Source organism: Bufo bufo, chromosome 4 (assembly GCF_905171765.1).
Source record: "Bufo bufo chromosome 4, aBufBuf1.1, whole genome shotgun sequence".
Classification (NCBI taxonomy): Eukaryota; Metazoa; Chordata; class Amphibia; order Anura; family Bufonidae; genus Bufo; species Bufo bufo.
The window spans coordinates 80,667,204-80,690,202 of NC_053392.1; the positions used below are offsets into that span (position 1 = coordinate 80,667,204).

The window sequence follows — 22,999 nt, forward strand, 5'->3', positions numbered from 1 at the left end:
GCACTCCCTCAGTGCGCCTGCGCCGATGACGTCTTCTCTTTCGGTGATGTCATCGGCGCAGGCGCACTGAGGGAGTGCTGAGGAGACGAGCCTCCTCATCTCAGAGCGCCTGCGCCGAATGACCAGAGGCGCGCGATTTTTGAATTACTGACAGGGCCGGCCGGAGGAGGAGATCACGGCTGGCCCTGTCAATCAACACGGCGAGGGGGCGGTTTTCTGCTGCGGCTACCAGCAAGTAGACGCCCTACTTGCTGGTAGAGCCCTCATTTACATATTATAAAACTTCGTTTTATAAAGAATCGGCCGCATGAAAGTAAGACTATTATATTCTCCTATATCGCGCTATGAGGAATCTAACTATCCAAAAAAAAGAGTTTTGTGGGGTGACAGAAACCCTTTAAGGTACAAATACATTACAACTGGGTGCAGCCAGACCAGTTCCATCCTACAGTCTGACACTGGCAGCAGCATAGGGTTGTAGACTGTGCCAGTCAGAGTGGGAGTCTTTGGAGGGACACGTGCTCAATTCTTAACACCAAGCTCCAATACAAACTTCTAGCTGGAATAATAGAGGGATAGCACAAAGTTGAGTTTGTAAAACATAGAATAAATGCTCCAGAATTATTTGCCTAAAGAAGAGTTGGGCAGGAGAGGTGAAGGCTCTTCATTAGCATTGTTACATTGTCAAATTCAATATCGAACTCTGACAATCTGATATCTGGTGCAGGTTTTTCAGTTTAATTCAATAAATTCAATAAATGTTTTACGTTGAAATAATCAAAAGGCTTTTTTGTGTTTTATTTTTGCGTGGTATAGAGTATCACAATACTTTTTTATGGTATCGAAACCGAATCAAAATATTGGTATTAAAAAAACCCTAGGCTGCTTTTCCTCGGGCATTGTAAGGATGAGGGTTGGTTGGTAGCAAAACTGAACAGAGTGGTGGCAGGGTTGGCTTTCGCTTACGTGGTTTGCCTGACGTTACTAAATGTTTTTTAGTGGGTCAGGCTTTGAAGGGTTGGAGACGCCAAAGGGGAGCTGAGGATAAGAGGCGACCGGTATCTTTCGCCCTGCTGTTGTATTTGGGCAGGCAGGTGGAGTCTGTGTGCCGGTCGGCGTTTGAGTTTTCTTTGTTTAACCCCTTAAGGACACATGACGTATCGGTACGGCATGTTTCCCGAGTCCTTAAGGACACATGACGTACCGGTACGTCATGTGTTGTTCCGATCACTGCCGCCCGGCCGGCTGTGATCGGAACAAGGTGCCTGCTCAAATCATTGAGCAGGCACCTCGGCTAAATGCGCGGGGGGGTCCCGTGACCCCCCCATGTCCGCGATCGCAACAAACCGCAGGTCAATTCAGACCTGCGGTTTGTTGCGATTTCTGCAGTTTCTGATCCCAGCGGTCCCTGACCGCGGCGATCAGAAACTTTAGTGTGCCGAAAATATATTTTTATCACCCCCCCCTGCACCTCTGAATGATTTTAGCCCGGTGGGAGGTGCAGGGGGGGGGGTTGCCGGCGGTGGGGGCGGTGCGGGAGGCGGGCGGTGTGGCAGGCGGGATCGCGATCCCCCGCCCGCCTCCCATTGAATAATCGTTGGTGTAGAGTGGGTATACCAGGGTGCCAGCACATTGCTGACACCCTGGTATAAACGGCTGACATCGGTGATGCGATGTCAGCCGTTTAACCCTTTCCATACAGCGGTCCGTACGGACCGCTGTATGGAAAAAGTTAACAGTAAGAGGGAGTTCCCTCCCTCTCCGATCGGGGGGCTGCTGTGCCTTTGCAGCCCCCCGATGGAGAGGGAGAGAGCTCCCAGACAGCCCCCCGCCAGCCCCGTCCTCACCCTTCCCCGTCTGCGCAGTTCTGAGCAGACGGAGAAGGTTCCCATGGCAACAGGACGCCTCTCAGGCGTCCTGCTGTCCATGGTGCTGAACAGATCTGTGCTAAAAGCATAGATCTGTTCAGTGTAAGTAAAATACAGTACAGTACAAAATATACTGTACTGTATTATACAGACATCAGACCCACTGGATCTTCAAGAACCAAGTGGGTCTGGGTAAAAAAAAAAGTGAAAAAAAGTGAAAAAAAAGTAAAAATCAAAAAACACATTTATCACTGATTAAAAATTAAAAAAATAACATTCCCTACACATGTTTGGTATCGCCGCGTCAGTAACGACCTGATCTATAAAACGGTCATGTTACTTTACCCGAACGGTGAACGCCATAAAAATAAAAAATAAAAAACTATGATGAAATTGAAATTTTGCCCACCTTACTTCCCAAAAAAAAGGTAATAAAAGTGATCAAAAAAGTCGCATGTACGCCAAAATTGTAGCAATCAAACCGTCATCTCATCCCGCAAAAAATGAGACCCTACTTAAGATAATCACCCAAAAACTGAAAAAACTATGGCTCTTAGACTATGGAAACACTAAAACATAATTTTTTTTGTTTCAAAAATGAAATCATTGTGTAAAACTTACATAAATAAAAAAAAAGTATACATATTAGGTATTGCCGCGTCCGTATCGACCGACTCTATAAAAATATCACATGACCTAACCCCTCAGGTGACCACCGTAAAAAAAAAAAAAAAAAAAAACTGTGTAAAAAAAGCAATTTTTTTTCATCTTATGTCACAAAAAGTGTAATAGCAAGCGATCAAAAAGTCATATGCACCCCAAAATCAAACCGTCATCTCATCCCGCAAAAAATGAGACCCTACTTAAGATAATAGCCCAAAAACTGAAAAAACTATGACTCTTAGACTATGGAGACACTAAAACTTTTTTGGGTTTTAAAAATGAAATCATTGGGTAAAACTTACATAAATTAAAAAAATGTAATACATATTAGGTATCGCCGCGTCCGTGATAACCTGCTCTATGAAATTACCACATGATCTAACCTGTCAGATGAATGTTGTAAATAACAAAAAAAAAAAACGGTTCCAAAAAAGCTAATTCTTGTTACCTTGCCGCACAAAAAGTGTAATATAGAGCAACCAATAATCATATGTACCCTAAACTAGTACCAACAATACTGCCACCCTATCCCGTAGTTTCTAAAATGGGGTCACTTTTCTGGAGTTTCTACTCTAGGGGTGCATCAGGGGGGCTTCAAATGGGACATGGTGTCAAAAAACCAGTCCAGCAAAACCTGCCTTCCAAAAACCGTATGGCATTCCTTTCCTTCTGCGCCCTGCCGTGTGCCCGTACAGCGGTTTACGACCACATATGGGGTGTTTCTGTAAACTAAAGAATCAGGGCCATAAATAATGAGTTTTGTTTGGCTGTTAACCCTTGCTTTGTAACTGGAAAAAAAATATTAAAATGGAAAATCTGCCAAAAATGTGAAATTTTGAAATTGTGTCTCTATTTTCCATTAAATCTTGTGCAACACCTAAAGGGTTAACAAAGTTTGTAAAATCAGTTTTGAATACCTTGAGGGGTGTAGTTTCTTAGATGGGGTCACTTTTATGGAGTTTCTACTCTAGGGGTGCATCAGGGGGGCTTCAAATGGGACATGGTGTCAAAAAAACAGTCGGCGCACCTTTCACTCTACGCCCCGCTGTGTGGCCGTACAGTAGTTTACGGCCACATATGGGGTGTTTCTGTGAACAGCAGAATCGGGGCAATAAAGATACAGTTTTGTTTGGCTGTTAACCCTTGCTTTGTTAGTGAAAAAAATGGGTTAAAATTTAAAATTAGGCAAAAAAATGAAATTCTCAAATTTCATCTCCATTTGCCAATAACTCTTGTGCTACACCTAAAGGGTTAACGACGTATGTAAAATCAGTTTTGAATACCTTGAGGGGTGTAGTTTCTTAGATGGGGTCACTTTTAGGGAGTTTCTCCTCTAGGGGTGCATCAGGGGGCTTCAAATGGGACATGGTGTAAATAAACCAGTCCATAAAAATCAGCCTTCCAAAAACCAAACGGCGCACCTTTCACTCTACGCCCCGCTGTGAGGCCGTACAGTAGTTTACGGCCACATATTGGGTGTTTCTGTAAACAGCAGAGTCAGGGCAATAAAGATACAGTCTTGTTTGGCTGTTAACCCTTGCTTTGTTAGTGGAAAAAATGGGTTAAAATGAAAAATTAGACAAAAAAATCAAATTCTCAAATTTCCTCCCCATTTGCCAATAACTCTTGTGCAACACCTAAAGGGTTAACAATGTATGAAAAATCAGTTTTGAATACCTTGAGGGGTGTAGTTTCTTAGATGGGGTCATTTTTGGGTGGTTTCTATTATGTAAGCCTCGCAAAGTGACTTCAAACCTGAACTGGTCCCTGAAAATTGAGTTTTTGTAAATTTCGGAAAAATTTCAAGATTTGCTTCTAAACTTCTAAGCCTTATAACATCCCCAAAAAATAAAATATCATTCCCAAAACAATTCAAGCATGAAGTAGACATATGGGGAATGTAAAGTCATCACAATTTTTTGGGGTATTACTATGTATTACAGAAGTAGAGAAACTGAAACTTTGAAATTTGCAAATTTTTCCAAATTTTTGGTAAATTAGGTATTTTTTTGTGCAAAAAAAAAATCATTTTTTTTACTTCATTTTACCAGTGTCATGAAGTACAATATGTGACGAAAAAACAATCTCAGAATGGCCTGGATAAGTCAAAGCGTTTTAAAGTTATCAGCACTTAAAGTGACACTGGTCAGATTTCCAAAAAATGGCCTGGTCCTTAAGGTGAAAATGAGCCCGGTCCTTAAGGGGTTAAAGGGAACCTGTCACCTGGATTTTGGGTATAGAGCTGAGGACATGGGTTGCTAGATGGCCGCTAGCACATCCGCAATATCTAATCCCCCTAGCTCTGTGTGCTTTTATTGTGTACATATGCTAATTAACCTGAGATGAGTCAGAGCTTGAAAATATGACTTCTCTGGTCACACAAGTAAGATAGGACTCTTTTATGTTAATTTGCATAAAAGGCAGGAAGTATAAAAATGCATAATACTTACTGAATTAGTCTGCAAATGAAATTAAAAGTGTAATTTATATGTTTAGGGTAACACAATGAACATTTAGAAACGCTCAGTGAGGTAGCATAGTAGAGGTGACAGGTTCCCTTTAAGCTTGCTTTTTCGTTGGCCTTCTTTGGGGCCTTGCGTTTAGGGGAATTAGTTAGTGGTAGTGTTCAGAGAGCGGAGGATTTATTGCAGGAGGATGTCGCACTCTATCCGGATAGGGTGGAGTTTAGAATTAGATGGTCAAAGACGGACGTGAGTGGGAGGGGTTATTCTTTATGTGGTTCACGGATGTGCAATGTGCCCAGTGCGATGTTTGGGGATTACTGGGAGGTTAGGAAGGGGATGTTTGCTCCTCTTTTTATTCATGATGATGGCTCTTTCCTGTCCAGTTTCCAGTTTCTTGCAGTTTTCCGTCGGTGTGTGGCTCGCCTGGGTTTGGATGGAGCAGGTAATACAGGTCATTCCTTCCACATAGGGGCGGCCACTGAGGCCGCAAGGTGCAGTGTAGGGGATGAGGTTAAGCGGATCGGTCTGTGGGAATCCCTCTGTTTTAGGTCTTATGTACGCCCAGCTCGCCTTTAACCCCTTAAAGCAGAACGCCATGCATGTACGGCGGGGGATGCATTGCCAGAATGCATTCCACCGTACATGCACGGCGGGATGATCGGGCGGGCACCGGAGCGTTGCGCACCCGATCACTGCAGGGGACCGTCAGTCCCTGGTAGCCGGTCCCCTGCTGTATCCACTGGCATCACTGTTTATAACGATGGCGGTGGATTAACTCCTTCTATGCCGCGGTCCGCGATGACCGCGACATATGACCGCGACATAGAAGTAGTTTGCGGCGGGTGAAGCAGTGCATCGAGTCCCCGCAGTGCTGTGGCGGGAACCCAATTCATGACAAGGCAGCACAATGCTCTGCACTGCATTGGGACCTGCCTTCTACGGGTGCCAAGGAGATCCAGCCTCAGGCTGGGTCTCCTAGGCAACCTGTTTGTGTACTACTCACTGTAATACACGAACAGGCAATGCATTACAATACAGATTTATTGTAATGCATTGCAGAGGGGATCAGACCCCCAAAAGTTGAAGTCCCAGAGTGGGGCAGAAATAAAGTTTTTAAAAAAAAAAAAAAAGTAAAAAAAGGGTTTTGAATAAAAATAAAGTTTCAAGTAAAATAAAAACAAAAAAAAAAAACGCCCCTTTCCCCTGATTTTATAATAAAAAAATTGAAAAAAAAAAGATAAAAAAACACATATTAGGTATCGCTGCGTCCGTAACAACTGGCTCTATAAATACCGTATATCACATGATCCACCATAAAAAATAAAAACTGTGTAAAAAAAAGCCATTTTTGTCACCTTACATCACTAAAGGTGCAACACCAAGCGTTCAAAAAGGTGTATGCCCCAAAAAACAGTAACAATCTAACCGTCACCTCATCCCGCATAAAATGAGCCCCTACATAGGACAATTGCCCAAAAAAAATTTATATATATATGGCTCTCAGACTATGGAGACACTAAAACATGATATTTTTTTTTGTTTCAAAAATGCTTGTGTTAAATGTAAAAAAAAAAAAAAAAGTATACATATATTAGGTATCGCCGCGTCCGTATCAACCTTCTCTATAAAAATATCACAGAATTTAACCCCTCAGGTGAACACCGTAAAAGAAAAAAAAGAAAAACTGTAAAAAAAAACATTTTGTCACCTTACATCACAAAAAGTGTAAAAGCAAGCAATCAAAAAGTCATACGCACCCCAAATTTGTACCAATCAAATCGTCATCTCATACTGAAAAAAATGAGCCCCTACATAAGACATTCGCCCAAAAAATAATAAAAAAAACTATGGCTTTCAGAATATGGAGACACTAAAATAATCCTTTTTTTCAAAAATGCTTTATTATGTAAAACTGAAAAACAAAAAAAAGTTATCATATCTGGTATTGTCGAGTCTGTAACAACCTGCTCTATAACAATAGCTCATGATCTAACCTGTCAGATGAACGTTGTAAATAACAAAAAATAAAAAGTGGCAAAACAGCAATTTTTTTGTTACCTTGCCTCACAAAAAGTGTAATATAGAGCAACCAAAAATCATCTGTACCCTAAAATAGAACCAACAAAACTGCCAGCTTATCCCGTAGTTTCTAAAATGGGGTCACTTTTTTTGTAGTTTCTACTCTAGGGGTGCATCAGGGGGTCTTCAAATGTGACATGGCAAGTTAAAATTATCCCACTGAAATCTGCCCTCCAAAAACCATATGGTGTTCTTTTCCTTCTGCGCCCTGCCGTGTGGCCATACAGCAGTTTTTGACCACATAGGGGGTGTTTCTGTAAACTACAGAATCGGGGCAATAAATATTGAGTTTTGTTTGGATGTTAACCCTTGCTTTGTAACTGGAAAAAAAGGATTAAAATGGAAAATCTGCCAAAAAAGTGAAATTCTAAAATTTCATCTCCATTTCCCATTAGTTCTTGTGGAACACCTAAAGGGTTAACAAAGTTTGTAAATTAAGTTTTGAATACCTTGAGGGGTGTAGTTTCTAAAATGGGGTAATTTTGGGTGGTTTCTATTATGTAAGCATCCTTAAAAAGTGGGTCTTGAAAATTTTCTGAAAAATTTCAAGATTTGCTTCTAAACTTATAAGTCTTCTAACGTCCCCAAAAAATAAAATGGCATTCACAAAATGATCCAAACATGAAGTAGACATATAGGGAATGTAAAGTAATAAAAATTTTAGGAGGTATCACTATCTGTTTTAAAAGCAGAGAAATTGAAAAATGGCCCGGTCCTTAAGGGGTTAAGGAGTAGAGGTTATGTTGTATTTTTGTTGACTTTAAAGGGCAGTTATCTTTCTAAATTAGGCTAATGGGGGAGGTTTCCCTGTTTTTATTGTCCTTCTCTTTGCAGATATGCGGCCGGCTTTAGTCTAGATAATGGGCCATTCGTTTTCTGGGGTGCCTTGCGAGCAGCGGTGAAGCGGGAGGGGCGACAGCTTCAGTGATCCGTTGTCTAGGAAAGAGAGGTATGGTGTGGAATAGTGTTTTACCGGAGATACACAGGTTTGTGCGCTTGGATAGACCCCCCTGATGTGGTTTTGCATGTAGGTGGAAACGATTTGAGGGCACAACCTTTCTGCGAGTTGATTAGGAATATAAAATTAGATTTATTGCGGATCTGGGCATTATTCCCTGGCGTAGTAACAGTTTGATCCAATGTAGTATACAGGAATGTGTGGCGGGGGGCACGGTCAGTAGACCGTTTGAACAAAGCTCTGATAAAGGTGAATTGGGTGGTGGGAAGGTTTATGTCACGAAATGGGGCTGTTGCCGTAAGAGACGCAGATTTGGAACAAGGTTCAGGGGCTATTTGGCGTAGTGATGGGGTGCATCTTAATGCAAATAGAATCTCTGGTGTCTCGGCCTGCAAGGGCGCATAGAAACTACTTTGGGAGTTTGGAGGGACGCACAGGCGTAAGTGCTCAAACCTGTGCGTTCTTGGCGGCGGGAGGTCCTCGGAGTTGCCGGAGTAACAGGTTCCTGGAGGATGGGAGGGCTCCATAGTTGGGGCTGGAATCCCATGGTTGTATTTTCGGGGCAGGTTTTTAGGTCCATAAGTGGTGCCTCCAAACTGGTGCTAATCGGCTGGGGGCAAGATGGAGTACCCCACAAAGGAGGGTTTAACAAAAACAGTTGGGGCTTCAAGGAACTCCCTCGTCGTTAACAGGGGCGTAACGATCGCGGTCGCAGAGAGTGCGACTGCGACCGGGCCCGGCGGGAGGGGGGCCCGCTGCAGAGTGCTTGCGGCGGCAGGCGGGCCCTGCGAAACTGATCTGTGCTCGATTCACCTGCGCTGCCTGTGTGCACCGTTCTCCCTCACTCAGCTGCTGCCGCTCCTCCGCCGGGCCCTCCCTCAAGCTACACACGCCCACAATACACCCACATGACCACGGCCGCGTGACCCGTCCCTCCGCTCACGCGAGATGAGAGTCTCTGACGTCAGGACTCTCGCTCACGCGAGATGAGAGTCTCTGACGTCAGGACTCAGGAGAGTAGACTCTAGGCGCACAGGCGCAGCAAAAGCCCGCCAGAGCAGATTTAAAAGAGGCAGAGCCCCGCCCCCCAGCAGTGTGTGCCTGTGCCCGCACAGATTAGAGGGCTCAGGGCGCGATTCTCCGAGGAAGAAAGAAGAGGACCGACCGACCGACCAACCGACCGACAGACAGACACCAAGGGCGAGCGCTGGGCATTGCAGCAGAAGTACTGCACTCCAGGACCATCTTCTCCTGCCTCACTGCCTGCTGGACTGGTCTATAGACTGGTAGGTAGTATTAGTAATGCAATGATTCATCCATGTTGTCCCCTGATCATCCATCCATCCGCCACACCCCCTGAATTCAGACATTATTATCGTCTGAAATCAGGGCTGGAGTGGGGCCGATGGATGGATCATCAGTGGACGGTAATAATTATCCGTACCCACTGTATATCATGAAAAATACCCATTTAAAAGAAATGGGTATTTTGACACTTGAGGCCACAAGGAGACACGTTATACTGTATGAATGCTGCCACTGACTCGGGGACTGCTCTGGAGTGGCACCTGGCAACTACCTGCAGCCAAGCCTATCCTCACCATCAGAGGCTCTAGTGAAGACCAGGTAGTTGCTTAGTCACGCCCCTCCAGAGTATAGCCAGTCAGTGGCGCAGTGGGTCCACACCCGCTGATCTGTAACAGTAACTGAGGCACTCCTGTTATTGTCTTGTACGTCTGTTACCTTGTATTAAAATTCCCTGGCCCTTGATCCATTTCGCCTGTTTTCTTTATGCCTGATGTCACAAAGGTGCGCTTAGGTCTCCGGCATGTGACGGGTCTGTAGGCTCAGTTCGGCTCAGGTTTGTAACAAATCTGTCCTTTTCGTTCTTCTGTACCAATAATGGAGTAGTGTCTCCCCAACAATTGGGGTGTGCCTCACTAGTGAGTTCTGTATTTCAGTTGGAAAAGAACTGTTTTATGCCATTGTTGCCGTTTTTTCAATCTCAAAGTCTTTAAAACTCAGGCAATTTTCATATTTAATTTGCAGATTAAATAAATTTGTGTCGCAGCAACTAACCTAATCCACCATAATGTCGTCTTACCATCATATGAGTGGCTCACAAAAACGCAAAAGAAAAAGGGAAGATGAGAAAAAAACTCAGAAACTCCCAAAAATAAGCAGCTATTTTTCACAGGCTGCTGGTGCTTCTGGTGGTTCTGCAACAACTGAGACCATAACTGGTCAGTGTGAGGACATAAGTGAGACTGAGAGACCTTCTACTAGTACAGTTATTGAAAGCTCTCAATCGTTGATGGAGGAGGATAGTATCCACAGTGAAACATGTAGCTTCAGTCCTAGCATTGAAGAAGTGGAGCCGCATACAAGTGCCAGTATATCTGAAGTACAAGAAAGTTTAGAAAGTGAAGATGCTGGCACTGTCTGTATAGAACGTACTTTACTTGGAGAAAAGTATGTTACAGATAGGGGACATTTTCCCATTACAATAAAAGACCCCAACATAAAAAAATTTATTCTTTCTAATGGCCCCTGCAGACCTAACGGGCCATTTCCCAGAGATAACGATAACAGGTGTTTCTCTGAGAAGTACTATGACAGAATTACAAAAGCAGGCCATAAGATTCCTGTCATGTGGTTATGCTACTCTCCAAAGCTAAACGTTGCTTATTGCGAGCCATGCTGGTTATTTGGTGATCGTAAAAGATTAGGCTTTGAACCTGCATGGGCTAAAGGAATAAAAAAATGGCAAAGGCTCTCAGCAAAAATACAGATTCATGAAGCTTCCCAAGCTCACATGGACGCTTGTATTGTGTATGATCAATGGAGGAGAAAAAAAAACATAGATGCAGAGACTGAAAGACAAATTTTAAAAGAGAAAAAGTTTTGGCGACAAGTCCTTCATCGAATAACCAATGTGACCTTAACCATGGCAATGTCTAATCTAGCTTTCCGTGGTCATGTCGAAAAAATAGGCGAGAGTAATAATGGCAACTTTCTCTCTATTGTAGAGCTGCTCGCAGAATATGACCATGTTTTGAAGGAGCTACTCCAGTTACCGCAGGGGACAGCTAAATACCTAAGCCCCAAAATACAAAATGAAATAATAGATATCCTTTCAAAAAAAGTAGAAGAAGGCATTGTGAGTGAAATTAAAGCCTCCAATTTTTATTCAATAATTATGGACACAACACAAGATGTTTCTAAAGTTGACCAATTAAGTCAAATATTCCGATATGTGACTGTAAGCAGAGACAAAACCCAAAGGGCAACTGCCATAGCTATACAAGAAGCATTTTTAGGTTTTCATGTCGTAGAAGACCCTAGTGCTGCAGGACTTGAAAATGACATTATAAAATGTATAGAAAGTAGAGGTTTACAGCTATCAAAATGTCGGGGGCAGGGTTATGATGGTGCTGCCACCATGAGTGGAGTATACTCGGGTGTTCAAACTCGCATTCAAAAGAAAGAAAGAAATGCCTTGTACATTCACTGTGCAGCCCACAACCTTAATTTAGTTCTACAAGATGCCGTGAGCCACGTACCTGAGGTGTCAAGATTTTTTGAGGTGATACAGAGTTTGTATGTTTTTTTTGGAGAAAGTATCACCCGATGGTCTGTTCTTCAGTCACTAACCACTGAATCCTCTGTGACCCTAAAAAGACTGTGCCCAACACGATGGTCATCCCGTTATGACTCGCTGCTTGCCCTACGCTTTCGGTTTGTTGATGTCCTTAAAGCACTGTCTAAATTAATATTGACTTCGACCAAAAGTAAAGAGAGGGAAGAGGCCAGGGTCCTTAGGAATAAAATTGAATCTTTTGAGTTTGTCTTCCTACTTGTTCTACAGAGTAAAGTTCTGGAGCATATAAATGCAATATCAAAGGTTCTGCAGTCAGAACATATGGATCTGTGCAATGCAGCCCATTTAATTCATAATGCCATTGAAGCTCTTAGCAGCTACAGGAAGCAATTTGAAGATGCTAAAACAACAGCTATCAAACTTGCTGAGAAGTGGGGAATTCCTGCAATGTTTGTAATTAAAAGAGTGCCCAAAGTAAAGCGCCATAGTGGGGAGCTATGTTTGGACGAAAGACTGCAAGACCCAGAGAAGAGATTTAAAACTACTATTTTTTATGCTACTTTAGATGTAATAACATCCCAGTTATCAAGCAGATTTGGTAGCATGAACACTGTAGTTGAAAGATTTCGGATCATTCAGCCACGTGTGCTGGCGACTGAATCAGAGGATAACTTGTTTCAAGCTGCACTGCAATTTCAGCATTATTACCAAGATGACATATCTTCCGATTTCGCAGGGCAATTGGTTAGTTTTCGGAGCGCACTGCAAAATGAGATCTCTGAGCTCCACACAGTTAAAGATTTGGCACACCTGCTTATAATTGACAATGCTGCTTTGTCATCTACCCTACCGGATGTATGTACAGCTTTAATACTTTTCCTCACATTACCAGTGACGGTGGCATCTGCAGAAAGATCATTTTCCAAATTATCTCTGATTAAAAATTACTTGAGAAACAGCATGTCACAACAACGGCTTTCTGGCCTTGCCCTTCTAAGCATTGAGAATGAAAGAGCAAGAAAACTGGACATTCCAGCTATTGTTGACAAATTTGCTGAGTCTAAAGCGAGACGGCGCAACTTCTAGTAATATGTATTTTGCGTAAGTGAGCAGTTTGTTAGGTACAGGGAGTTATATTATCAAAGTTCATACTAACCCAGTTCAATTTATTCAACTTTGGTTGTACTAAACAGTTAACTAGTTTGGTTCTATTTTAGCTGCCTTCTTTTTGGTAACAATGATGCAGATTAATAAACAATTCTGATGTTGTTAGACTCTAAAACACAACGACCGCCTTTGAACTATTTGAATACAGCACTGGTTTCTGCACAACAAAAGCTTAATATCAAAAAGAAGGCAGATGTTACCAACATCAAAAATACTTAACATAATTACTAAATGCTACCATCTCCTTTCCTACAGTGAGAACAAATTGGTTCCTTTCTACTTGATGCCTCCTCGTTGGACCTGGCTGGTTAATTTTGATGTTTCATTTGGATTTCTGTTCTGGTTGAGAAGCACAACTCGTGCTTATTCACAATCAAATTTTGGTAAGTAAAAAATTTATATAATTTTATATTTAACATATCTAATTATGCAACTTAATAAATGCTACCATCTCCTTTCCTACAGTGAGAACAAATTGGTTCCTTTCTACTTGATGCCTCCTCGTTGGACCTGGCTGGTTAATTTTGATGTTTCATTTGGATTCCTGTTCTGGTTAAGAAGCATGACTCGTTCCTTTTCACATTCAAATTTTGGTAAGTAAAAAAATGTATATAATTTTATATTTAACATATCTAATTATGTCACTTAATAAATGCTACCATCTCCTTTCTTACAGTGAGAACAAATTGGTTCCTTTCTACTTGATGCCTCCTCGTTGGACCTGGCTGGTTAATTTTGATGTTTTATTTGGATTTCTGTTCTTGTTAAGAAGCACAACTCGTACTTATTCACAATCAAATTTCAGTAAGTAAAAAAATTTATTATATTTGAAATTCTTATCTAATTAGGCACCAAACTGACAGCCAATATTCTGTGATTATTATATTTTTTAATTGTAGGTGATTTACCAAGATATGGGTCAAGAAGCTTTATGCCTTATGTGGAGAATCTTTGTTCTGGAACGCTTTTAACATTTTTTTCTATATTTTATATGGTAACATTAAAAAAAAAAAATTAAAACCCCTATCTCCTTCTATTTAATATTCAACTACAACACTTTCAAACCGGGAGGGGGTGGAGTCTTGGCGGGGGTGGAGTCTTGGCGGGGGTGGAGTCTTGGCGGGGGGGCCCCAATTTAAAGTTTGCCCTGGGGCCCATAGAACTCTAGTTACGCCACTGGTCGTTAATATATGTTATACATATGTTGGGGGGGTGTGGTGTCATATGCCGTTGCATATGGTTTGGTTGTACAGTTGTTTATTGGTAAATTTAAATATGTAATAATAAAACGGCTGCTGATTCAGTCTTTTCTGAGTAAGATTTTATATGTTCTTAGGCCTCATTTTTATACAAACGTTTTAGTGAGTTGAAATTTTGTTATATCTATCATTATTCGTTTTATAAAACAAAACATTTTCTTTTATAGAAACCTACGCCTTGTGGCTTATAGAAAATGTACAGCAAGTGTATACGGTCTCCTTGGCCACGGCAATCGCGTACCAATACCGTCTTGTGCTGTCAATATAATTCGCAGCAAATTTCCAGACCCGCACGGACATTATACAGGATTTCTGTGGTTTTCTGAAAACAGAGGTCAAGGTGCTCATAATTATAATGTTAAATATATATTTTTTAAATTATGTTATTTATTATTTTGTTTAAAAAAACATGCTGTTTTGTCATCTGCACATATCGTTCGTTTTTTTTTTTTAACTCCTTTTGGGTCGCATGATCAAGGATTTGAAACATAAGTGTGTATAAAAGACACTGTAAACCAGTTTAGATCATATAAATATCTATACTTTACATTTGTCTACCCTTGTGGAGTATGCAAAAACAAAGCCAAGTTTTAATGCCCTAACCCGAGGTTTTTTCATTGTTGTACAATCTCTTACGAATGCTAATATCTTCATTCCACTTTTTTAGTGGTTGGTTTTAGTTATATTATTTTTATTTTTTTATTATTTACTTGATTAAGTTATTTAAAAAAGTTGTTAATAAATAACTTTTTAAAATGACAATTGTGCTTATTTTCTTTTAATAGATAAAGATAATCTAACAAAATAAGATAACATCCATTTGTCACGCCCTACCCTGTGGGTGTTCTGAGGAGATCTGTCAGAGTTGCTGCACGTGACTCGATCTGACAGTTTGTTTTGTTGTGGGTTTGAACTGAATCCCACCTCCTCCCAGGTGTTGTTCTTTAGGTAATTGATGAGGCTATTTATTCCTCTCTCTCCCTATAGCCTTTGCGGGTTATAGTTCTGCCTTGTGTGAGCTCTGAAGTTTGGTGGATCATCTGCTCCAACACATCTCTAGATAGTCCTCTTTCCTTCTGTGTCTGTTTTTACTAGGCCTCTAGGGTGACGCTAGCTCCTTCGGTTGTTGAAGGAGCTGGGTGTCTCTTTCCCTCTTCCATACAGCTGAGGGTTTGGTTCAGTGTGTTTATAGTCTTAGGTACGTGAACAGGAGCTTCGTACAGTATTAGAATGTATTGGCTCTGATGAGCCGCAGTTATTGCTACGCAAAGTCTTGCTAAACTTCGCGCAATAACTTCATAAATTAATTTGTACTGTAAAAAACTATTTCCCGAACTCTGGTTCAGATCCAAGTGGTGTACCTTGGAACCGAACCAGAGTTTGGGAAATGGTTATTTAGAAAGTTTTTGCGTGAAGTGTCGCCTGAGCCAATACATTCTAATACTATATGGGGCTCCTGCTCTGTACGGTATTAGAACGAAGTTTTATGCGAATCGACTTCGGATGTTTCATCTGAAGTCGATTCACTCATCCCTAATTCAAACAACAAAATGATAAATAAAACCAGTTTAATCGCGAAGTACTGTATATCTTAGTACATAACTTGTCCCATTTCAGAGCTGAACTAGGAAATTCACATATTTTCACCCAGGCAGCCACCCTGACAAGAGCATCAGAGCATTTCATGCTTCGATGCTCGCCTTTGCTAAATCGCGCTGGCCAAAGGCATTTTCAGGAGATCTGGTGAAGTACCGGGCTCTCCTTAGGTCTGTCAGACAGACTTTTGCCCAGCAGTGAGCCCGGTGACGTCACCGGCACTGATGTGCGGGCTGTACCGCTGCCCTAGCCTGTAAAAGTACTAGGGCAGTGCTAAAGCTGGCCCATCAGAGCCTGATGATGTCACCGAATACACTGCTAGGCAGAAGCCTCCGCCCAGCAGTGTATTCTTGTAAATAAAAGAGCCCGTGCCCTGCGCAATCCTGCGCAGTGTAAGGGAGAGCCTCGGATCATGACCTGCCCCAATGCTAACATCAGGGGGGCTGTCTGGGTGAAAATATGGGTATGTCCGGGTTCAGATCTGAACCCTTATAACCCCTTTAAAAGAATTGTTCATTCACAGAGGTGAGACTGAACTAATCCAAGTTGTAAACAAAAAAGAACCTCAGATTTTTTTGAATAATAGAACCTTTCTGGCTCAGCTCTGTTTTGGATATGGCTAGTGCTGTTTGTAATTATACACATTTGGACAGATACTTCACTATTCACATAGAAGGAGTTCAACAGAGCTCCCATCTTCGACTTCCAGCATCGACGGGGTTAGATACCATTAGTTTGGTTTAAGATGCTATGTAAACCTTAGAATGCTGAAATGTATTGTATAACACTTACAGCATTGTGTATGTGTCATCCAGTACAATCTAGTACTGTAAGGGTTACAACACAATAGAAATCAATATAATACTATTTGACCATGTCAGTGCTGAAAGTTTAGGACGTGAGATGTGTAAAGATAATTACTAGCGGTAGCCTTCTGCGGCTGCTGTTTTAGCGGGTGAACAGCCTGCCGGATCCGCGCTACTGCTAGTACACCTTGCCGCCGGAGTTCTGCTCCAGCAACATTCACTATAATGGGTAAAGAAGTCCAGCAACAGCACGGCTAAAATGGCGAGAGGCGGTAGTAATAAAACAAAGTAATGTCTTAGTTCTATTCCAGCCACCTATCAGCATTTTGGCCATGCTGCGGCCGGATCTCCGGCCTGACAACATTATAGTGAATTGTGCCTGGGCGGATCTCCGCTGGCAAAGTCCACTAGTAGTAGTACGGACCTGGAAGGCTGTTTTGGCGGGGTGAACAGCCTGCCGAATCGGTGCAACAATTATTAATGTTCAATTAGCCTTATACTAACGCTGTGTGTGTAGAGTGTACCAGACGTTGAGGGAAATTGGTCATAGGCATCACTAAAGTACACATTTTAGTGTTTTTGTTGTCAACGGCCCCACTGCTGGGTGGAACCCTCCTTTGAGGGTTCCAAAAAAAACATATCTAAAAAAATAATTTCCCCGGCACATTTCTTCACAATGAAAAGGAGAGCTTCGGGTACGAACGTGCTCTAAAGAATGCTCTAATCTGTATATCTGCATGAACAAAAAATGGGATATATTCTGGCTCAGTTCTGCATTTGTACAAGCCTTTACCGAGGTATATCTGAGTTCATATCAGAACCCTTACATACAGAGAATTTCACCCAGGCAGCATCACCCTGATGGTCGAAACAGAGCCTGTCATGCTGTGTTGGTCTTCTTTGCCTTTGGCTGAATCCTGCTTAGCAAAGGCGAGGTGGGCTGACGTGCTCCCCCAAGTGCTGCCAGGCCCGGCGACGACACCCGCACTGTTGGTCGGGCTTTACCGATGACATAGCTGTTTTACAGGCTAGGTCATCGGTTAAAGCTCTCCCATCAAAGCAACTGGCGACACCAAACACACTGCTGGGCGGGAGCCTCCGCCTGGCAGCAACTGCAACAGCTCTGTAGCCCACCTCGCATTCAAATATTTGCCTTTGAGACACACGATTCAGCCCAAAGGCAAAGGAGACCAACACAGCCTGACAGGCTCTGTTTCGAACATCAGGGGGATGCTGCCTGGGTGAAATTTTCAGGACAACAGGGTTCAGCTTGAAAGCTGGACAGAACCCCTATAAAACACATAGTAAACAAAATTATATTTTAAAATTCATTACATATTAGATTATGCAAACATAATTCACATTTGGCACTTTTTTTTCTTGATCAAATTAACACTTTCTATGAAATTTACATAATCCATGTATTAACAGTATTTTGAGTTTAAAAAAAAGGTAAATATTTATATATGGTACACACATATATAAATATTTAATCATTTTTTTTACTCAAAATACAGTTCGACCTAAAATCGTGTTTGATGTTGTTGGATTAACTCTTTTCAATCAGTGTTTTGGTACAGAAGCAATGTTGGCTGGTAGTTCAGATGCTTTTAGAAGCCAAGAATAGACTAGTTCTTGTTTTAAAACTCGTATGACATCTTCCAGAATATCCAACATGAATTCCTGGGAGGTTGGCTCATAAATAGTCTTCACCACCCATGTCTTTTGTCCTTTTGAAAACTCCACACGATGTCTATAACTGCCTTCGGGGTCCCTAGTCACGGTACACAACTGCTGTTACTCTTTCAACATTTCGGTTGTGGTCCAGTGCGGGTTGTTATGAACACACGATCATGGCATCGATGTGGTAGTGTATTCTTTTGGGCCGATGTAACGGTCGTGTACACACACACACACACAGGGGGAGGGAATTGACCACTGCGCTCCACCCTCACCCCTGGCCCTGCCTACTTGCCTCGCAAGTCCTAAAAATGACAGGGGACAACTGGACGGCAATCCATAACTTGGAATAAGTGCAGGGAGGACAGACCAGACAAACAACAGAACGTGAACGGACCAAGTCAATACCAGGAGAGCAATAAAGTACAAATGGAGGAAGCAGAGAGTAGTCAGGAAAAGCCGGGGTCATAAATACCAGGAGAGTCGTGAAGTACCAAAGGAGTCAGCAGAGAATCGTCAGGAGGAAGCTGGGGTCGGAATACCAGGAGAGCAGCAAAGTACACAAGGAGCAGGCAGAGGATCGTCAGGGAAAACAGCAGCAGGTAAGTAAGCCAGGTAATGTATAAATCGCTAATGGCACCTAATAACAGGCAACCTGTGGCCAGCAGGCTGTCTGTTAAATACTGATTATCAGGGGTAATGTGACATGGCCAGCATCACATGACCCGCCCCTCTGTGCTCAGACTACCTTGTTTTTCGGGGGAACCGAGGATGCCGGCCGCACTGAGGAGATGTGCGCGGCCGGGTCCATCCCGCCCCCTATCACCTAGGAGACGAGGACGCTGCATACGTCCTCGCTCCTGCACAGAGGTGGAATGCCGACGGCGCTGTGGAGAGCGAGGGCCTCGTTGTCGTCCCGTGACAGAACCCCTCCTCTTAGGTGGGGCCACCGGACCCAAGACTTCAGGCAACGGCTTCTCAGGATGTTCTAAATAGAATTTTCTAACCAGTCTAGGGGCATGAACCTCCCTAGCAGGTACCCAAGATCTCTCCTCGGGTCCATAGCCCTTTCAGTGCACCAGGTATTGTAAAACATTACGCACTTTCCTGACATCCACAATCTTAGACACCACATATTCCACAGAATCATTAACAAGAAGCGGCGGAGGCGCGGCTTGCGATGGTACAACAGGTTCAATATATTTTTTAAGTAGAGATTTGTGAAAGACATCATGAATGTGGAATGACTCGGGCAGTTCCAACCTAAACGGTACCAGGTTAATCACTTCCGTAATCTTGTACGGCCCAATAAAACGAGGAGCAAATTTTCTAGAAGCTACCTTGAGCGAGAGATTCTTAGGGGACAACCACACCTTATCCCCAACCTGAAAGTTCACCCCCTTAGAACGTCTCCTATTGGCCTTGATTTTCTGAGTATTTTGAGCCTTTTCTAGGTTCGACTGAACCCGAGCCCAAACTGTGCACAGTTCAGAGGAGAGCTTATCTCGGGGTTAGAGAAGGAGACGGATGACCCAGAATGAAAACTAGGATGGAAACCATAGTTACAAAAGAATGGAGACACACCAGCAGAATAATTAACACGGTTATTCAGAGCAAATTCGGCCAACGGAAGGTATTTAACCCATAATTGCTGGTCATCAGCAACATATGACCTAAGGAATTGCTCAGAAGACTGATTGAGGCGTTCAGTCTGCCGATTACTCTCAGGGTGGTAGGTGGACGAAAAAGACAAAAATCTGGCATCTCTGACAGAAAGCCCTCCAATACTTAGACACAAACTGCACACCCCTGTCAGATACAATATTCTTCGGAATACCATGTAAACAATCAATCTGTTTCACAAATATAGACGCCAGGGTTTTAGCATTCGGGAGTTTAGACAGGGGAATAAAATGAACCATTTTGCTAAACCTATCGACCACTACCCAAACCACAGTCTTACCCTCAGCAGGTGGCAGGTCAGTAATAAAGTCCATCGAGATATGGGACCAGGGTCTACTGGGAATGGGTAGGGGTCGTAGGTCACCAGCAGGGCAAGTCCTAGGGGTTTTAGACCTAGCACGAACCTCGCAGGCCGACACATTGGACTTGACATCCCTAGACAGAGTGGGCCACCAATATGATCTAGAAAGCAGCTCCTTAGTGCCCTCAATACCAGGGTGTCCACAAAAGGCAGAATCATGAAACTCACCCAACAGTTGGAGACAAAACTGTACAGGAACAAACAACTTGTCTGTTGGGGTGGATGCCGGAGCCAGATGTTATTCCGCTTTAATGAGAGCCATGATATCCTGGGTCAAGGCTGCTACGAAGATATTAGCTGGTAGAATGCATTCAGGTGGTGCATCTATAGGCTGAAACGCACGGAAGCTCCGAGACAATGCGTCAGCCTTCACGTTTCTACTTCCTGGCCTGAAAGTGATGGAAAAATCAAAACGTGTAAAAAAACAATGCCTATCTGGCCTGACAGGGATTCAACCTCTTAGCAGACTCAAGAAACGTTAGGTTCTTATGATCAGTGACAACCGTGACACAATGTTTTGCCCCCTCCAAAAAATGCCTCCACTCCTCAAATGCCCATTTAATGGCCAGCAATTCACGATTCCCTATGTCATAGTTTCTCTCGGTGGGGGAAAATTTTCTGGAAAAGAAGGCACAAGGCCTTAGGTTAGTAAGGCTAGCGGGAGCTTGTGAGCGGACCGCCCCTGCCCCGTCCTCATCCACCTCCACAATAAAAGGTTTCTCCTGATCTGGCTGGATTAGAATGGGAGCGCTACTGAATGCCTTCTTTAGGGTTTCAAAAGAAGTTAAGGCCTCAGAAGACCAATCCTCCAAATCCGCCCCTCTCTTAGTGAGTTCGGTCAACGGTTTAGCAATTACCGAAAAATTCTACGAATTTACGGTAGTAATTGGCAAACCCAAGGAAACGTTGTAAGGCCTTTAAGGACGATAGTCTTACCCATTCCTTAAATCGCTAGTACCTTACTAGGTTCCATTTTGAAGGCATGAGGAGTCAGAATATGACCTAGAAATAGTATCTCCTGCACCCCAAAGACGCACTTCTCTTGTTTGGCGGATAACTGATTCTCCCTCAAAACTTCCAACACTTGTCTAACATGAGATTCGAAATCCGGGGAAAATATCAAAATGTCGTCAAGGTAGACAATGACAAATTTACCCAAGAACTCCCTAAGAATATCGTTCATAAAGTTTTGGAACACAGCTGGGGCATTGCTGAGTCCAAAAGGCATAACTAGATATTCAAAATCTCCAGCCAGAGTATTAAACGCTGTCTTCCATTCGTCTCCCTCTTTGATTCGGTTTAAGTTATATGCCCCTTTCAGGTCAATTTTAGAAAACCAGGCCACCCCTAGTACCTGGTTAAACAAATCAGGACTCAATGGGAGAGCGTATCTATTTCGGATAGTAATTTTATTTAATTTCCGGTAATCGATACAAGGTCTGAGACCACCATCCTTTTTTTAACAAGGAAAAATCCTGCCCCCATCGGAGAGACAGAGGGTCTAATGTGCCCCTTAATGAGACTTTATCTAATATAATCCTCCATGGCCTTGCGTTCGGGCTTAGAAAGATTATAAATGCGCCCCTTAGGAAACCTGGCACCTTCTAGTAATTCTATGGCGCAATCATAAGGTCTATGGGGTGGTAGAGTCTCCGGGGTTGATGATGAGAACACATCTGAATATTCCTTAATAATTGCGGGAAATGTATCGGATTCTACTGAGACCCCCATCTGTACCACTGATAAGCACGAGTCACACTTGGGTCTACATCTCACCAACTCCCCTCTGGTACAATCTATAGTGGGGTTGTGTAATTGGAGCCAAGGCATCCCCATTACCACCTCGGCTGGTAAGTTCTCCAGGACTAACGGGAGCATTTCTCAGAGTGACACACCCCCACAGTTAAGGAAATCTCTGAGGTACACAAGCTCACCGTACCACCCACCAGGGGAGTGGCGTTGATAGCCATGATGTGAATAGGCGTAGGTAGAACAACAATTGGAATACCCAGTCTTATTACATATGCATAATCAATAAAGCTGGCCGCTGAGCCAGAGTCAATAAAGGCCTTACCCGACCACTTATTTACACCCAGAGATATCGTTATAACATTAGGGTGTACCTGGTCTTTAGGTTGCCTTGCCTTGGACCATTTGACGGATAGGATCCTCTTAGGACACTGGTTAATCCAATGATCAGAATCTCTGCAGTAGAAACAAACTCCACATCTGCGGAGCTGATCCCTTCGGGTCATGCCGATCTGCATGAGTTTCTAGGAAGAGACCTCAGGTCTGATCCTGGAACAGACCTGCAGCTGGACCACTACCTGCGAAGAGAACTGTCGTTCCTGTCGTTTCTCTCTAACCCGTCGGTCGTGTCGAACAGCTAGGGTCATCATGTCCTCTAGAGCAGCGGTCCCCAACCGCCGGGCCGCGGCCCAGGACCTGGAAGATACTTTGCCGGGCCGCAGAGAAGCGCTGACGCCAGGGGCATGCGCGCCCGACGCATACATGTTTTTTCAAGTCAGTGGAGAAGGAGGGAGGGATAGAGGCTTGGGAATCCCTCCCTTCCATGACGCGGCCGCCGCAGAGCCCAATACAATGAGCTGGCTCTGAGGCGCCGCACGACTGCCACCAATGAATAGGTCTAATATTAAAGTAGGGGGAGGGCTTACTGCTGCGTACCGCTTGTGCTCGCCGAACGGCAGCCTCCTCCTCTGTCTGCCCTAACGCTGCCCGCGTTTTTCTCTCGCCCGTTTATTGTACAAAGGAGGTGGCTGGAGCGCAGGCAGAGACGTGTGCCAGGACAGGAG

The 22,999-nt window shown here is 43.3% G+C and overlaps 1 long non-coding RNA gene across 1 annotated transcript; it reads left to right on the plus strand.

Annotated features, from left to right (window-relative positions):
* Positions 1-13,347: 13,347 nt before the first annotated feature.
* On the plus strand, positions 13,348-13,804 carry LOC120999937. The gene is made up of 3 exons (XR_005778691.1): positions 13,348-13,394; positions 13,478-13,605; positions 13,701-13,804. It is a non-coding gene; the product is annotated as an uncharacterized LOC120999937 (long non-coding RNA).
* Positions 13,805-22,999: the final 9,195 nt, after the last annotated feature.